General features: G+C 37.7%; 1 protein-coding gene and 1 long non-coding RNA gene across 2 annotated transcripts in view; one reads left to right on the forward strand and one right to left on the reverse strand.

The window, feature by feature from the left end:
• The window catches only part of LOC100748643 (homeotic protein proboscipedia), a 67,147-nt gene that overhangs the window by 43,110 nt on the left and 5,821 nt on the right, over nt 1-18,216 (reverse strand). The gene's annotated exons all lie outside the window — the stretch shown is intronic.
• Nucleotides 4,004-14,330, forward strand: LOC117151577. Its single transcript, XR_004461596.1, has 3 exons — nt 4,004-4,208; nt 11,097-11,101; nt 14,318-14,330. It is a non-coding gene; the product is annotated as an uncharacterized LOC117151577 (long non-coding RNA).

An 18,216-nucleotide genomic window follows, 5' to 3' on the forward strand; every position in this document is an offset into this window, starting at 1 on the left:
CTTTACATAAATTAATTTATAATTACAAATCCGAGCTTATACGTGGTTGTACTATCAATATAAACGAAATTGTAATTTTTTCAGTCATCGGAATTCCAAACAACATAAACTTTTATCAATATCCTGATCTGTATATAATACGACTTTACATAAATTAATTTATAATTACAAATCCGAGCTTTTACGTGGTTGAACTACCAATACAAACGAATTATAATTTTCTCAGTCCTCAGATATTTCAAACAACAGAAAGCTCTATCAATATCCTGAATTGTATATAATACGATTTTACATAAATTAATTTATAATTACAAATCCGAGCTTTTACGTGGTTGCACTACCAATCCAAACAAATTATAATCTTCTCAGTCATCGGATATTTCAAAAAATATAAACTTTTATCAATATCCTGAACTGTATATAATACGACTTTACATAAATTAATTTATAATTACAAATCCGAGCTTTTACGTGGTTGAACTACCAATACAAACGAATTATAATTTTCTCAGTCCTCAGATATTTCAAACAACAGAAAGCTCTATCAGGATATTCCAAACAACATAAACAATATCATTTATCAATATCCTGATCTGTATATCATACGACTTTCCTTTACATAAATTGATTCATAATAACAAATCAAAAATTCGATGACTTTAACACTTTTTCACCACATTTTCTATTTAAAAGAAAAAAAAACACACAATGTCAAATGACACATCTTCCAAGGAAAAAGTAACCTTCCTCTACATTTTATATCATCGTCTCTTATCCTACTCTCAAGCAACTTTACCCTTCGGGAATCCTCTTTCAAAACGCCATCATATCAAACGCAGGGGCCTTCAAGGTGATCACGCTTCGATAATTAAATTACGAAACTCTCTCGCTCCCCTTTTTTATACTCTCTTTGGATGTTTCATGTTGCATGACTTTTTATCGGTGGCCTGACATTTTCTAAACAGAATGGCTTGGTATTCTGGACATGACCCGTCACGACAAGCCGAGTCAGCCGCTGGGAGATCTTTCAACGCAACCATCGGCTAATTACCTCAGACAATCCCCTCTCCTGCCGCTGTCACCCACCCCCATGGCCATGGTGCGCGTCTCCGTTTCTCCCTGGAGGCGGCGGCGTTCGCAGCGTGGCGCAGTTTCCGCGAAAGAAAAGACGCGTAAGAAGGGAGCGCGGCTAATGTTCCTTAAAAGTAAAGTGCTTATAATAGTAGCCGCTTGTAACGTTGCCGACGATCGCTGCTAAGTTGGTTTTAAAGCCACCTATTCCACGCCACGCTCGATTCTTCCTATTGTTCGTTTGCTTTCAGAGGAATCACAAATTGTCTCGGGCTTTTATCAGCCTCTTGTCATTTGTATTTATCTTGAACTGTCTGAAGAGGTCCGAAATAGTTATACATACGGTACTTTCTCATTTAATGACTCCCCTTTATACCGTTCTTTGTATTTTGTAATTTTTTGGTAGTTTCTTTTCTCTGATATTCTTTAGAAAACTTCACCGTTTTTTAGATTAAAAAAAAGTGACAGATGTTACGTGGTCACGTACTTACATAGATGGCGAATATTCGCGCGATTTCTATATTTTTATGAATGCAGTTAAAAAAATGGGATTTAGAGAGAAATTTTTGTCCTACAAAAGCAAAGCCGATGGAATTTCTATTTTCTTAAATGCAACTATACAGAAATAGGACTTGAACAGACATTCGTCTGATTCTCTAAATTTTCGACAAATACTTCGTATATTACATAAATTCTGTTACATTGCATTAGATGGTAATGACAAGACCCGCAATCATTTAGTTGCCAACCTAACAGATGGCGCAAGCACCCTCAATCTAGTAATCGCTCACACTCATCCAAAATATCAGTTTATTTCTCGACATATCAATCTATGATTTTCATCGTCAGAGAGAAGCACAGTTTGAGTCACAATTTGAATATATCCCGAACTTTAAATAAAAAAACTAACCTATCCGAGAAACAATCTTGCAAGCCAGCTTTCTACATCCACAAAAACTGTCTTCTGCTCTCTTTTGGCTCGACTTCCTGCCTCGCTGCAACCTCTGCATGCCCATTCAGATTTGACAAAAGGAATGGCCGCTATCGCTCGTGGACCTCCGTCCTTTTTCGCTCGTTGTTTCCTCGTGTCAACGTCCTGCGCGCAGAACCAACGACGAATCAAACGGCCATCAGAGCAGGCAGGGCCTTTGAAAGCGGCGCTGTCGAGCGAAGGCGGTCAGAGGAAGGGAAGGGGCTTAACACTTTGATCGGCGAATGACTGGCGACTTTACATTATGAAGCTAAACTGTTGGCGTCGAAGAGCGCGCGGACTAAGCTCCCGCGAAGTCAACTTTTTATCGCGTTGTGAGGCCCGTCGCGGGCAACAGGTTTTGCACGATCCTCGGGGACACGCTAGTTTCTCGATTATCCCGCTTTAAGCGCATCTCTAACCAACCTATTGCACTAAAGATTGTTATAGCTTCGAATATAACAGGAACATTGTCTTTATAAACAGCGACGCTTAACGGTTACTTCTCAGTGTGTTTTCAGATGTGCTGCACTTTTGCAAGCAAACTTTGCTTCACGTGTATTGCTACTCTCCTGTTGAGATTGACGCTTGAATAACTGGCAGAGTTCCAATCATATGCGAATGATGCTATTTGGCTGTTTGGGTTTCAGATAGTTTTGTATTTTGCAAGAAAATGATTTGTTGATTTTCGAAAGTGTACTGTGTACGTCGTCGAGTAATAATATTTCACCTTGTATAAGGTATATTAGGTTTGTTACATTTTAATGTACTGCTGGATACAATTAGAGAATTGCAATTACCAATGGTTCTATTCTATCAATTACGCGAATGAAGGACAGGATGCTCTATAACCTTGATAGATTGTTTAAAGACACGCATTAAAAGTAAAATTAAATTAACATAGGAAACGAGTATAAAAGTCCAGGTTACGTGGAAAGCCACTCCCTGATTATTTTGAGTATTAAATATATAGTATACTTCAAACATAACAGTGGAGTTTCATTACAGCGCCAATCAAATTCTTTAACGTTTCCTACAAGACACGCAACGATATAACCAAAAAGAATATTTTCAAATATTCGAATAGTTTCGTGAACAGCTGCAGCTACTCTCCGGCGTATTCGTCGGAACGTTAGCTGGTGAAAAAACTGTTTCTTCGATTGCTGCGTGATTAGCGAAGAAACATCAGAGCCTTGCCACCACGAGACCACCAAAAGTGCAGAGGACATCTTCCATAATCGTCGTTAAAGAAAAACAATACCGTTCATGGTCCAGTATCGACCAAACGAGCCGCGAGCTCGAGAAATCGTCGGGAGTCGTAATCTCCGCTGAGAATCACGGTTTTTTCCTTGAGAAAGTCGCTTGGCGAACATCGGCAACGATATCAGCCCCGGCCTTTTTGCCGTCACGCCGAGGAATCTTCTTTTCTATTCCCGTTCGTTCGCGCGAGTCTCGTTTTATATTAAAAATGAACTGTCGCTTCCAACGACCAACGCAGACGGGCATTCGACTGTAGCGGCACTTTTATTTGATAAATCGCGCTACGATCTTCTCCGTCGGTCATCTGAATTTCTGATGCATTATTTTCCCCCGGTAGCACCGGCTACGTCGAGTCGCGCTCGGGGAGGTCGACCGGAGGGTGGAACACCACGATCCACGCGCGCTGCTCTCTCCGATCTCCCTCGTCGAATCGACGGGGGACGATTTCGAAATCGATAGCCGCTAGTTTAATCGTCGTTATTCCACCGTTTACTGTAGGAAGATCGCGTGTGTTTTTGTTGCGACGAAGAAAGTGGACGTTAGAATACTAGAACTTCAGCAGGATGATTGTTTTGCACGATAATTTGGAAGATGTATTTTCATTTAGCAGCAAAAACGTTACGCCACGGGGCTTACCATAGGCCGTGTCCCTAACCGTCGCTCGTGGTACTACTACAATGTCGCAGAAGGATCGTCTTACATGACCAGCGAAATATATACAATGTAGCGACAAGCGCATAGTTGTCGTCAAGCAGCGAATTCTAGAAACGTCGATTCGCCTTTGGGCCGTTATTTCATCTACACAAAGAAGGTGGCATACGTGATCATAGGCGCAAATGGTGGCGTGACCCGAGCGTAGTGGGGGTCGTCTCTCAGAGAAGACAAAGAAAAGATCGAAGGGCAATCAGTATCATTTGAGAATTCAAACGGAATGTATCGAGAGGTTCTGACGAATAAAATTAAAGTCGATTAGTCTAACGAATATATCGAGAAATATCATAAAGTCGGGTCGAATTCCGGTATCAAACTAATTGTATTTATCATTAAATAATTTGTGACGTGCCCATTATAATATTAAATATTGTTAAATATGCAAGTTTATATTAACCCTGTTAATTCAGTGTTAAACTCATTTGTTATCTTAATCGAAACAGGGGAACGACTAATTCGCGGCGTCGGTTATCCGAATCGTAGATATTTTACGCCCCTCGCTCACGCGTTTTCCTCGCGACCGGTCGTAACGAAAGGAAAAATAGGCAAGCAGTGATAAGTTAAAGTAAGGTTCAATCGTTTTGTCTGTGGGCTGCGCTTTTGTTGTCGCCAAGTGGCGGAATTTGCAAATCAGAGGACAATGTTTATAGCTTTGAATCTCTGTTTTTACTTAAAAAATTAAGAAATAACGAATTCAAAAGACAAAGATGTCTCTCTTTGTGGGAGACAAAATGGAAGAATGGTACACACAGAGGATCTGTGTATATTTGAAAAAGAACAGAGTAATCTGAACATAGTGGAAACACAAGGACAATAGGAACAATATGAACAGAGTGTAGTGACAAAAGCATAATTTAAAAGAAAAATATAGAAGTGAGATCATAAAACGAAGATATAATTAGAAACGTCTAATTGTAAATGTATATAATGTGTATAGTGTAATAAATGTAATGACGAAGGGAAATTATTACATCAACGATCATTTTCTCGCCGACGTGTAACGACGCAACTCTGTCAACACACTGATGCAGGGACCATCGAAGCAGAAGGTATTACGTTGTCCGAAAAGTTTCTTTCGTTTTATAAGCAAACAATAGGCGCACAATGTTTTTCTTTTATACTTGTTTATTGAATTATGCACGAATATATAAACATATAATGATATAAAATAAATAATGTAGTATCGTGGACGATGGGTCTGCGGGGTGTCGTGCGGATTGTAAACAAGCGGTTGTTCAGCATGTGCGTAGTGAGGTTAAGACGAAAGACAAGCGATTGCTAGGGACAATAAACGAATTAACGGCAGTATGAGTTGAGAAGTTAGAGAGTGCGGATTATGTTGCCGAATTGTAGTGTTGTTAGCGTTGTTAAGAGAGAGTTGAATTTCCGTTGACGAGAATTGTTAATTAATGATCCAGCTGTTTTAATTATTATACGTTTGTTGCAATTAGTTCATGTTGAATAACCATTGTTTTCTGTTTAATTAACATCTATTTAATCCATTCATCGTTAATAAACTAATTATAATAGTTCACGATACTACTAATAATATAAAATAGAAATAATAATACTAATAATATAAAATAGAAATTGTTGTTCATCTATTATCACCTTATGAGACGAAAGAAACTTTTCGGACAACCCAATATTATAGAATCTACCTTAATCGAAAAATTATCAGATTCGCGGTAATTAACATTGAACCGAGAGTGTAGCTAAGTAAACAATTAATAATTTGTTTCCATTGTCGCACGAGACCGAGACGAGTTTTGGGCTCGTCCTCCACTCTCATCCATCATAGTTCTCGTTCCCTTTGCTTCGCTGACTTTCCACGCGTTTCTCCCACTTTTTCGCCGCAGCTTTTCCGTGATACTTGGCGAAACCTGCCAACGGTTAAACGGTTTATAAACAGTGGCGGTCCGGCGATTTATTAGCCGCAGGTTGCTCAAAACCAACACGAAAAATGCGCTCGCGTGCCTTATACTCCCCCCCTTCCTCTACTTTTATGTAACTCAGATGAAATAAATGAAATATTTCTCTTGTAGCTATCACATGCTTATATTAGGTTGTCCAAAAGTTTCTTTCGTTTTATAAGGAAACAATAGACGCACAATGTCTTTTCGTTTTATATTAGTTTATCGAATTATGTACGAAATAATATAAAAGAGAAATTGCTGTTCATTTATTATCGCCTTGTGAAACGAAAGAAACTTTTCGGACAACCTAATGATGTGATTTGTGTACATAATCGTGTTATGTATATAAATAGTATAATTTGTGTATATATTGGGTTGAAAATAAGTGACTGCGGATTTTGTCATTAGGTGATGACAATATTAAATATTAGGTGAATAAAATATTAAAGATTTAATTTTTATTGAAATTATTAATGAATTTATATATGTATTTATTTACTTAAAAAAATAATTTGTAATTTGTTTTAATTGAATATAATGATTAGATTTATTTACTTAAAAAATAATTTGTAATTTGTTTTAATTGAATATAATGATTAGATTAGTAATACTTTTTGTTAAATAAATAAGTTTTAATATAAATAAGGAATTAGACAAATTAAATATGTTGAATTGTTTAACAAAAACATGGTTTATTGGTATTAATTTTAAGCCCAATGGTGAAAATTTAATGGCTGTAATATAATTAACTGTACAAAGGTAGCATAATCAATTGTTTTTTAATTAACGACTCTTAGTTGCCAACCCAATACAAATAGTCACTTGAATTAAAACAATTCCACCTACAATTTCTCTACCTGCTTTACAACAAACAATAGAACAATACCAAGCAATGAGTAACTACATCAAACCTATCCTTCATCCCTTTACACTTCTGAAACTTGTCTCACTCGAATGCAACACTTTAATTGCCCCCTAACAAAGTATTGTCAAATGGAGTACCAAGAGGTGCAATTACCTTATTTGAATATTTATTAACTTGGCAATTAAGTGATTGCGGATTTTTCAATACCATCTAATGACAAAATCCGCAATCACTTAGTTGCCAAGTTAATAAATAGAAGAAATCAATAGAAGAGATGGCCTGGCTAAATTTCTTCGCTATTTATTCTTCCTCCAAGTACTATACTTTGCACATTGTATATATTTTGGCATATTATATGCAGTCTTTGCATCTTTAAATGTCCCATAAGTGCACCCCTTCCTTATTCTTCTTCCTTTTACACTTCTGAAACTTGTCTCACTCAAATGCAACACTTTAATTGCCCTCTAACAAAGTATTGTCAAATGGAGTACCAAGAGGTACAATTACCTTATTTGAATATTTATTAACTTGGCAATTAAGTGATTGCGGATTTTTCAATACCACCTAATGACAAAATCCGCAATCACTTAGTTGCCAAGCTAATAAATAGAAGAAATCAATAGAAGAGATGGCCTGGCTAAATTTCTTCGCTATTTATTCTTCCTCCAAGTACTATACTTTGCACATTGTATATATTTTGGCATATTATATGCAGTCTTTGCATCTTTAAATGTCCCATAAGTGCACCCCTTCCTTATTCTTCTTCCTTTTACACTTCTGAAACTTGTCTCACTCAAATGCAACACTTTAATTGCCCTCTAACAAAGTATTGTCAAATGGAGTACCAAGAGGTACAATTACCTTATTTGAATATTTATTAACTTGGCAATTAAGTGATTGCGGATTTTTCAATACCATCTAATGACAAAATCCGCAATCACTTAGTTGCCAAGCTAATAAACAGAAGAAATCAATAGAAGAGATGGCCTGGCTAAATTTCTTCGCTATTTATTCATCCTCCAAGTACTATACTTTGCATATTGTATATATTTTGGCATATTATATGCAGTCTTTGCATCTTTAAATGTCCCATAAGTGCACCCCTTCCTTATTCTTCTTCCTTTTACACTTCTCAAACTTTTCTCACTCAAATGCAACACTTTAATTGCCCCCTAACAAAGTATTTTCAAATGGAGTACCAAGAGGTACAATTACCTTATTTGAATATTTATTAACTTGGCAATTAAGTGATTGTGGATTTTTTAATACCATCTAATGACAAAATCCGCAATCACTTAGTTGCCAAGCTAATAAACAGAAGAAATCAATAGAAGAGATGGCCTGGCTAAATTTCTTCGCTATTTATTCATCCTCCAAGTACTATACTTTGCATATTGTATATATTTTGGCATATTATATGCAGTCTTTGCATCTTTAAATGTCCCATAAGTGCACCCCTTCCTTATTCTTCTTCCTTTTACACTTCTCAAACTTTTCTCACTCAAATGCAACACTTTAATTGCCCCCTAACAAAGTATTTTCAAATGGAGTACCAAGAGGTACAATTACCTTATTTGAATATTTATTAACTTGGCAATTAAGTGATTGTGGATTTTTTAATACCATCTAATGACAAAATCCGCAATCACTTAGTTGCCAAGCTAATAAACAGAAGAAATCAATAGAAGAGATGGCCTGGCTAAATTTCTTCGCTATTTATTCATCCTCCAAGTACTATACTTTGCATATTGTATATATTTTGGCATATTATATGCAGTCTTTACAACTTTAAATGTCCCATAAGTGCAGAAACATCCGCAGTTTATTAATTGCATGCAGATTTCTATTAAATTCCCTTCCGTATATGACAAAATTCTGGCATTGTGTATTCCATTACAATCCAACGATTTCGAATAGATAAATGAAAATTGTATGCAAGTTACCATCGCGAAAGCATAATTCACAGCACTCGTGGAACCTGATCTAATCGGTGAAATTCAGCGAAAGTGTGAATAGCAGCGTGTAATTAAGAGAGAAGCATAGAAAATCAAGCACCGTTTAATATGTCCTCGAATCTGTCGTATTGCAGCCTTTCAAGTTTCTGTTTCTTTTAAAAATTTACACAAAAAGACAAACACAAATTTCTTTTAAATATAGACAAGTGAAGTTCCCCTCGTTGTGACAATTTTTCTTCAAGGAACATCTATCCTCGATTTACGAATCGCTAGAGTAAAATCAGAGGAAAAACTCGATGAGTTACTCACCGGGGTGGCCGTTTTCTGCCAACGAAAATATGGCTGTGATGTCCCCATTGCCTCAGAATATTTCTATCAACTTGTTACTAAAGCCAGCGATCGTGGTTTGTCTCAATTTGCAAGCAATTTGCATATATGTCAAGGAAACTACACTGCTACGGTATAATTCTCCAATTTTTATTTGAGACTCGGATGAAAAATTGAAGAACGACCCTTGCAGAATAAAATGTCGTCCACGAGTCATTGGAAGTAAAATCTTGTTAATAGAAAAGCATTGGTGACGTCAAGAGGCTTAGAAATTCGTAATAAAATCTTGCAAACACAGATATTACTATTTCCTGTATTTATCAAGTTCCTTCAACAAAAATGTTCCACTTTTCCATCGAACCCCTAAAATTGCCATCGTTTCACAAATATTGTCACATCGTTCTGACAGGTTCTCGCTTAAACCAGTGTTCCAAAGATCTACAAACTTCAACTTCAACAATTACAAATCACGTTCATCGCTGTTGAAAATTGTGGGTCTTTGAAACCGAAATGACGTTATAGAAACACTAAATTTATACCGAGGATTAATATTAAAGTAACGATATATTTATTTCATGGACGATTCCTTGTATATTCATCGATACACATTTGCACGCGTCTCACCACTTTCTTCCATTACCGACGGTTAACCGACTGAACAGTTTACATTCATTTGTTTTCGAGATGCACATATATACTTCCACACACTGATATTCACATACGAGTAATTCACATACGAGTATTACTACTACGCATACTTCCACACACTGATATTCACATACAAGTATTACCACTACGCAACTAACCTAGTCTAGCAGATACAATTGTACATATCTCAATAGCGGTACAATGTCTTCTGTTTGTAATATCAACTTTTAGAGAACGTTGAAACGAAGATTGGTATAAATTTCATTCTGTGTCTTGCATTTTACGATATTTTCACTTGTATTATGTTATATTCATTGTTTCGATAGTATTAGGTTATCCGAAAAGTTTCGTTCCTTTCATAAGGTGATAGATGAAGAACAATTTTTGTTTTATATTTGTTGAGAGTTTTGGATCTTAATAGCCGAATTAATGGTATAGGAACACTAAATTTACACTTAGAATTCATATTAGAATAATTATGTATTTATTTGATAAGCGATTTCAAAGATATTCATCGATACACACTTGCACGCGTCTCAGTACTTTCTTCCATATCCGACTGTTAACCGACTGAACAGTTTACATTCATTTGTTTTGGAGACGCACATATATACTTCCACACACTGATATTCACATACAAGTATTACCACTACGCAACTAACCTAGTCTAGCAGATACAATTGTACATATCTCAATAGCGGTACAATGTCTTCTGTTTGTAATATCAACTTTTAGAGAACGTTGAAACGAAGATTGGTATAAATTTCATTCTGTGTCTTGCATTTTACGATATTTTTACTTGTATTATGTCATATTCATTGTTTCGATAGTATTAGGTTATCCGGAAAGTTTCGTTCCTTTCATAAGGTGATAGATGAACAACAATTTTTGTTTTATATTTGTTGAGAGTTTTGGATCTTAATAGCCGAAATAATGGTATAGGAACACTAAATTTACACTTAGAATTCATATTAGAATAATTATGTATTTATTTGATAAGCGATTTCAAAGATATTCATCGATACACACTTGCACGCGTCTCAGTACTTTCTTCCATTACCGACGGTTAACCGACTCTTAACCGATTGAGCAGTTTACATTCCACTTGCACACACTGATATTCACATACAAGTATCTCTACTACGCATTCAAACCAGTCCAGCACAGAAAATTACCCATATCTCAACAATTACAAATATCAAAAAATGTGCAAGAAACGAGCGATTTACACAGCCAACGGTCGAATACTCTTCTCGAAAAACCATTCGCGCGCCATACAGTGTATGCACGCTGCTATTATTTACATCTCACTAGCGGCCATCCCTTGTGATCAGATTTCCGCCACTTTTCCGCCATTCATCAATCTTCGACAGGGCCTGTCGAAACATTTTTATCGAGCAACGTTCATTCGAAAGATCGGAACCGAGCGACGGACAATAAAATGAACAAACTGAGCACGAAGAGGCGAGAATCGTATGCCGGACACTTTGATCCACGCGACGGTAGCAGAAAGCGGCACGAGACGAGGCGGAAACGGAGACGACGAGGGTGAAACGGAATCGGGAAGGAAGAGGGCTGCCATGGGCGCCCCCACGCTTTTATAGCGGCCCATTTGGCGCAACAACGAGCGTGGAAAGTTCTTTTAGTGTCGGTCCACAGATTCCCCGAGCCGAAATATGCGCACGATTATGGGGTTCCGGATTATCAATTTGTTATACTGTGTTTATTATTCAAGCACCGGTTCCACGCAGATGTGCAGTTGCTCGTTGTAACGTGGTATCTATAGGTTGCCGATTCCCGTTTTTACGGACGTTTGCCAAGTGTTGGAACTGCGGTAACTGTTCTCGTAAATTTGTTAGGGTGTTCCTTCTTCTTATAGGGCGTCTGCTGTAATTTTATTTGTTGCAGATTCATGGCACAGCCTGTTATTTTGTCGAGTGGTTTTGTTATGCGATAAAATCAGTGTTGCTGTTTTATTTTTCTAGTTATCTTCAGCAATATGATTTTCTTCAATCAGATCAGAATGTCAGGTTGCAAGATTCCATTGAATTCCATAGAAATTATTTTCATATACTATTTTATACAATTTGAATTGGTAACAAATTTTGACAAAACTACTTGAAGTCGCATATTTGAAGAAACAGTTCAGTGAATTCTGAAGTGTGAATTAATTTAGAACAGCAGGAATTTAAATGGACGTGTTTGGCAACGAGAACGCGGAAGAAATCTCCCCTCTGATACGAGTCGCTGGAACTTTTCCATTCTACTTTGTACAGCATTGTAGAGCAGCTGATAAGAAGAGCTCACGAGGATTTACGTCGAAGGATTGAAGAACTATCGTTCGATTTTATGACCGAACCAACCACCCTGGCCTTCTGTTTTCGACGATTCAGCCACCCACGATCTTTGCAAATTTAGAAAAATCGAATTTCACAGAAACCATAGTCTTCTTCCTTTCTTTGGTACAAGGAAACGAAGAGTATCATCATTTTGAGTTAAATCAAATTACTATATCTTCTTGTTTCTTTAATTATGTGTTCAACAACTATTGAAGGAATTCTGAAGAATGTTCTTTTTCAAAAGTGTGCTTTATCCCTCGGTTAAATACGTTCTACGTGATATCATAGTCTTAAGACCACCCCTCTGCTTCCCTTTCATCTTTCTTCTTTTTCTCTTTCGTCGAGCAAACGCAGTGGCTTCTAAGGAGCTTGCTGGCTGGGATTTCCTAGGAGAGTTATCTTTAATTCGCCGCGGATTTACTTGCCAATGAATCTTTAAATTAGATGCTCCTCTCTCTTTCACCAGTGCTTTCCTCTTTCCGAGACTCCTAATCGTTCAATCACCTTTATCACCGAATCGACTGGAACCTCGGCTACCTTCTTTCGGCAATATCTCTTCCCTTCGATTTCACGTGCTTCTTATTTCGATGCTGATTTCCCTGTAAGTCTACTGATTACGTACAGTGCACTGTCAGTCCCTAACATATCTATTTTGTATGTGATTTTCAATAAAATTTTGTTGATGAACATTTTTATCTTCATCATTTCAAAAAAGAAGTGCAATTTCATTTCATTCTACTTGTTTCGATGCTGATGTCCCTGTAAGCCTCTAGTTACGTACAGTGCACTGTCAGTATTTTAACATATTTATTTTGCATGTGACTTTCAACAAAATTTTGTTCATGAACACCTTTATCTTCATCGATCCCAAAAGAAGAAAAGAATTTCTACCTGTTTCGATGCTGATTTCCCTGTAAGTCTACTGGTTACGTACAATTTTTTAACATATTTATTTTGCATGTAACTTTCAACAAAATTTTGTTCATGAACACCTTTATCTTCATCAATCCCAACAGAAGAAAAGAATTTCTACTGTTTTAAAATTTCAATACACTGACAATAAGATCGCAGTTCTAAGTATCCTTCATCTTATTCGACTTCATACGTAAAATTCAGACTCTAAAACGATAATCACAGCAGCTTTCCCTTTCTCTCTTCGGTATCGCATTTAAAACTAACACTCAATACGTGTAAGATTTAAATACTCAAACTATTGCTTGGCAACTAAGTGATTGCGGAATTTGTCAATACCACCTAATGACAAAATCCGCAATCACTTAGTTGCCAACCCAATACAATAGCACCAGTGCCAAACGTCTTACTTCTTTTCTAATCTCAAGATTTAGACATTAAAACTGACGATTCCAATCTCCCTTTTCAACCTCGAATTTCCTATCATCCTACCTAACATCCTTCCTCGCTTTCCATCTGAAGTCCAAAAACTAAACTTGGACACTAAACCCACAATCCCAGCTGCTAATAGACATCTGCTCTGCCTTGCAAGCATTTTAAGTTTACAAAAAAGATCTACCTCCATCGCATCGTCAACTATCACAACCGCCATCATCCGCCTGCAAATCTTCATCAGAAAATTTCAATTAGAAGCCTCTCGCCGGCTGTTCCTGGACGACTCTTCCTTGAGGCACGTTCTCTTCTCAAGACAACCCTAGTTTGCTTTCCGTGTGCGTCACCGTGCTCGCATTAAATTCCAATCTGTAACATCGACGTGCGTTCGTTTCCACGCTTTAGGCTACGTTCGAAGAAAATGGGGAGGGTGGACGACGTCTGATTAGACGAGTTACTCGGCTGGGGGCGCGAAAGGAACCGCCAACCGATGATGGTTTGCTCGGTAATTCTTGGCGGATCCATGGCCAGCAAAAAAGGCCACGGATCCAACGGTGTTTTTCACGATGGCTTGTTCCAGGCGTCTCATCAGTCACGTCGCCGGCTAGCAAAGCGGAGGCGCCAGCCCACAAGACTCTGCTTCGAAACGCCGATGTGTCAATTAATCCCTGCATCCCCCGGGATACGACTAGGCTAGAGGCTGGATTATCATTACCCTCCTTGCTATCTCCTTCCAAGGATGTGCCACCCTGCCGATCAGACACGGTATCTTCCTCCTGCGCCCACGAAGATGTTGTCTTCGTGGCAAGCAGACAAGCTACTCGTCGTCACCCCTTTTGCAATTAATATGGTCGCGATACCCGCAGTGTTCACGTGCTCCTTCCGTGGCTTATTCGAGTGTCGTGTGATAGTTTTGAAGAATCTCTTCGAAGAAGAAGAAGAAGAATTTGACAGCAAGTGGCGTGGTTGAAGAGATGCTTTTGCAAGAGGTGGATTTTGATGAATGTGCATATGCTCGCTTAGTTTTTGTATCAAGTGTATAATAGTTGTGAGAAATGATGATTAATGATGGTGATGAAGCTCTCTATGATTCGGTGAATTTGAAATGATATCGGTAAATCTATGGACAGAATTGAAGAAATACACTTCGACGTCTGTTTCGTCTTGGATTGCATATTTTGCGCCTTCAAATGTTCCATAATTGTTTAACAATTAAATTGTTTAGATGTAAGCTTGTATTATTTCATCGGCAGCGATTATTCGAAGTGTGAGTTTTCAAAAGTCTAATTAAACGAACGACAATCGAAATTGTGGTCCGGTTAACAATGGAAGAAGAAACTGGATATAATTCTTTAGTCAGATTTCCAGGTAGTTGAGAGCCTTAAACGCATTGCTATGACATTTCATCGCATCTTTACGATCTAACATTGTTGTCTAATTACAAAGTCCATGACAATGAAGTACATAGAGACAATGAAAATGTACTAACGAGGGAAAGTGTGGCAGAAAGAAACGGGAAAGTGCGGAGTCAAATGAGCCTCTCTGAAAGGATCAAACAGAGAGCCTTTCCCCTTACAGAAATAACAAATCCTCTTCCATTCAGCTATTTGTCATTATCATAAAATCCTAACAAACTTGCTTCACCTTATTTCATTATTTTTTTCCAATAGATCACTAATCAAAGAATTTTCAAATGTAACTAACCTAACTAACCCAACCTACTTGATTCTGTTTCATTCGTAAACCACTGGCCACTTCTTTGATTCTTCTAAATGTAACTAACCTAAGCTGAGATTCATTTCAAATGTAACTAACCTAAGATGAGATTCATTTCGTTCGCAAAATACTATTACGACTATCTGACAGTTGCAGTGTGAGATATCAAATTCACTCTGCGTCGTAATATTCAAAATATTTATTCATTGATTAAATAGAAGAAATAGCCAAATGTATCTGGAACTTGCAATGAAGAGAGTGTCATAAAAATTATTTAACAGTGTCTTGTGATCAAATTAATAATAAAAAACTACATCAGATAAGAGAAAATCAATCCTCTGACAATATTCTAAACCTAACTTACAATGAAGAGAGTGTCATAAAAATTATTTTGCAGTATCTTGTAATCAAATTAATAATAAAAAACTACGTCAGATAGAAGAAAATCAGTCCTTTGACAATATTCTACCTAAAACTTACAATGAAGAGAGTGTCATAAAAATTATTTTGTAGTATCTTGTAATCAAATTAATAATAAAAAACTACACCAGCTAAGATAAAATCAATCCTCTGACAATATTCTACCTAAGACTTACAATGAAGAGAGTGTCATAAAAATTATTTAACAGTGTCTTGTAATCAAATTAATAATAAAAAACTACACCAGCTAAGATAAAATCAATCCTCTGACAATATTCTATCTAAGACTTACAATGAAGAGAGTGCCATAAAAATTATTTTGCAGTATCTTGTAATCAAATTAATAATAAAAAACTACATCAGATAGAAGAAAATCAATCCTCTGACAATATTCTACCTAAAACTTACAATGAAGAGAGTCATAAAAATTATTTAACAGTATTTTGTAATCAAATTAATAATAAAAAACTACATCAGATAAGAGAACACCAACCCTCTAACGATATTATAACAAACATATTACCCTGAACATTTTGTACATTTTTACATCCTACGAGTATTCTTCACACTTTTCCACGCCTGAATTTCCCACAAACGCGTCAAAATTCACAATCCACTTGTAATCGACTTCGTCTCTGTCCCAAATATTTTACATCTTAAAATTTCCACATAGAAGGTCGGGTCATCGCGAAGGGGTGTCGTCCAGCGTAACGATAAGGTCCGGCAAGAGAGGGTTGAAAGGCAAAACGCGGCCAGGGGGAGGGAAATAGAGTGACAGAGAAAGGGAGAAGAGGTAGATAGAGACGACGAAGAGAGGATCAGTGGCAGAGTGCAGGCCCCGTGAGTTATGGCCGTCCCGACGCTCTCTCCCGTTGGCCCTGGGCTCAATTTACAGATGATTCCGCGTGTTACCGCCTGGCCAACGACTGGTTAACCTTCCTGCCGAACACTTAATCTTCCGACGTGTCCCGCGACCGAATCGGCCCGCGACTTTCCACGGATAACCGAGCCGACGACAGAGCAATGGCCTCGAGATAAATGGAAACAGAACACGGTGCCTGTTTTGGCTTCGTTTGGCCCATAAACTACTGGCCACCCCTTTGATCGCGCGACCTTGCGTCGAACGACCGCGTCGGGGTCCTCCGCCGTAGATTTATTGGTCCTCGATGGGACGACAATAGCCAACAAGTTGCTGGAAAATGGATCGTGGTCCTACTCTGCCTCCTGTTTACGTTGATGTTACGTCAACGGGACGAAATTTTACTTGTACTAGATCAATTTACGTTATTCAATTCTATCAATCACATGTTGAGATTGCGATCAGTAGTAGTTGCTACATTCTTGTAATAAGAATTTGAATTTCTTCCGGGACGACTGCATTGTTCAATTCTATCAATTTTCTACCGCGAAGAAGTCACTGTAATTGTGTTGTTTTTTATGAATATTGGAAATCAGGACGTCAATATTACATCAACTGGACGAACTTTTACTTGTACTAGATCGATTTACATTATTCAATTCTATCAATCACATGTTGCGATTGGGAAACAGTGATTGCTGTTATATTCTTGTGATAAGAATTTGAAATTTCTTCCGGGACGACTGCATTGTTCAATTCTATCAATTTTGTACCGCGAAGAAGTCACTGTTGTTATGTTGTTTCTTATGAATATTGGAAATCAGAACATGTTCTGATATGGTGCGTATAAATAGGTGCATTTTATGCGTATTTCACGTGGGACCTGGGATTTATTAAAAATAATGCTATATCTCGTGGTATTAATTATTTCAAATAATTAAAGTTTATTGGGAACAGTCGTGAAGATTGACCCATCCAAAGCAGCGTTTATCTTTCATTTCCGCTGTAATTTCGTTCGAAGAATTTGAAGAAAGCACAAACATTAACAACTTCGTTCGATGTTTCGAGAAGAATGTTCAGCCAAAAAATCGCACGTTTCTCAATTCCATGAATTAAGCAGAAGGTCAGGATGACACAAACAGTCAACAACAAGTCAATTACACCGCTATCGATGCTCATTCGTAACACGATCCTTCGGAATTACAGCGTTTCCTGTTGCACAATTTCAAGACGACGATTGCCAACAACAGAGGAAATTGCGTTAACGTCAAATACAACGTCCTCGATAACAATTTTTCCTCGGGTGTTAAACCTTTCGAACCAATCAACATGCAACATTGTTAAAAATAAACAAAAAAAAAACACTGCTAATTTTCTAAGAAATTTGTCAACCCTGACCAAGATACACCATACTTCATTATCGTCAAACCACCGACAAATGTCGAAGACAACCAAACGAAAAAGCTGCTAATCGACGTTGACCAAAAGGTCGAGCAAACCAGAACGAATGACACAATGGTCGAAGACACCGGATTCCAAATTCTGTGCGCAGCATGTGCACGCGACGATTCTCGTTCCGCAAGGCGATAATTCAGCCTGAATTGAAAGAGTTTTCGGAAGGCCCGCATGTGTTAGCCATCGGTCCATCGATTGTCTGTGCGGCAGGCTCACGTTTCGCCCAACGATACATCATAATTTGCCGGCGAATGTTTACGAATGCTTGGGAAACGCGCGGTTTTCGCACGTGACGAGGTCCAGATGCCGTCCCGTCGAGAAAAGGAGTGGCTGCTGGCTGTCATTAGCCGTCGGACAACG

The sequence above is a fragment of the Bombus impatiens genome, unplaced genomic scaffold (assembly GCF_000188095.3).
Source record: "Bombus impatiens unplaced genomic scaffold, BIMP_2.2 scf_0306, whole genome shotgun sequence".
NCBI lineage: Eukaryota > Metazoa > Arthropoda > Insecta > Hymenoptera > Apidae > Bombus > Bombus impatiens.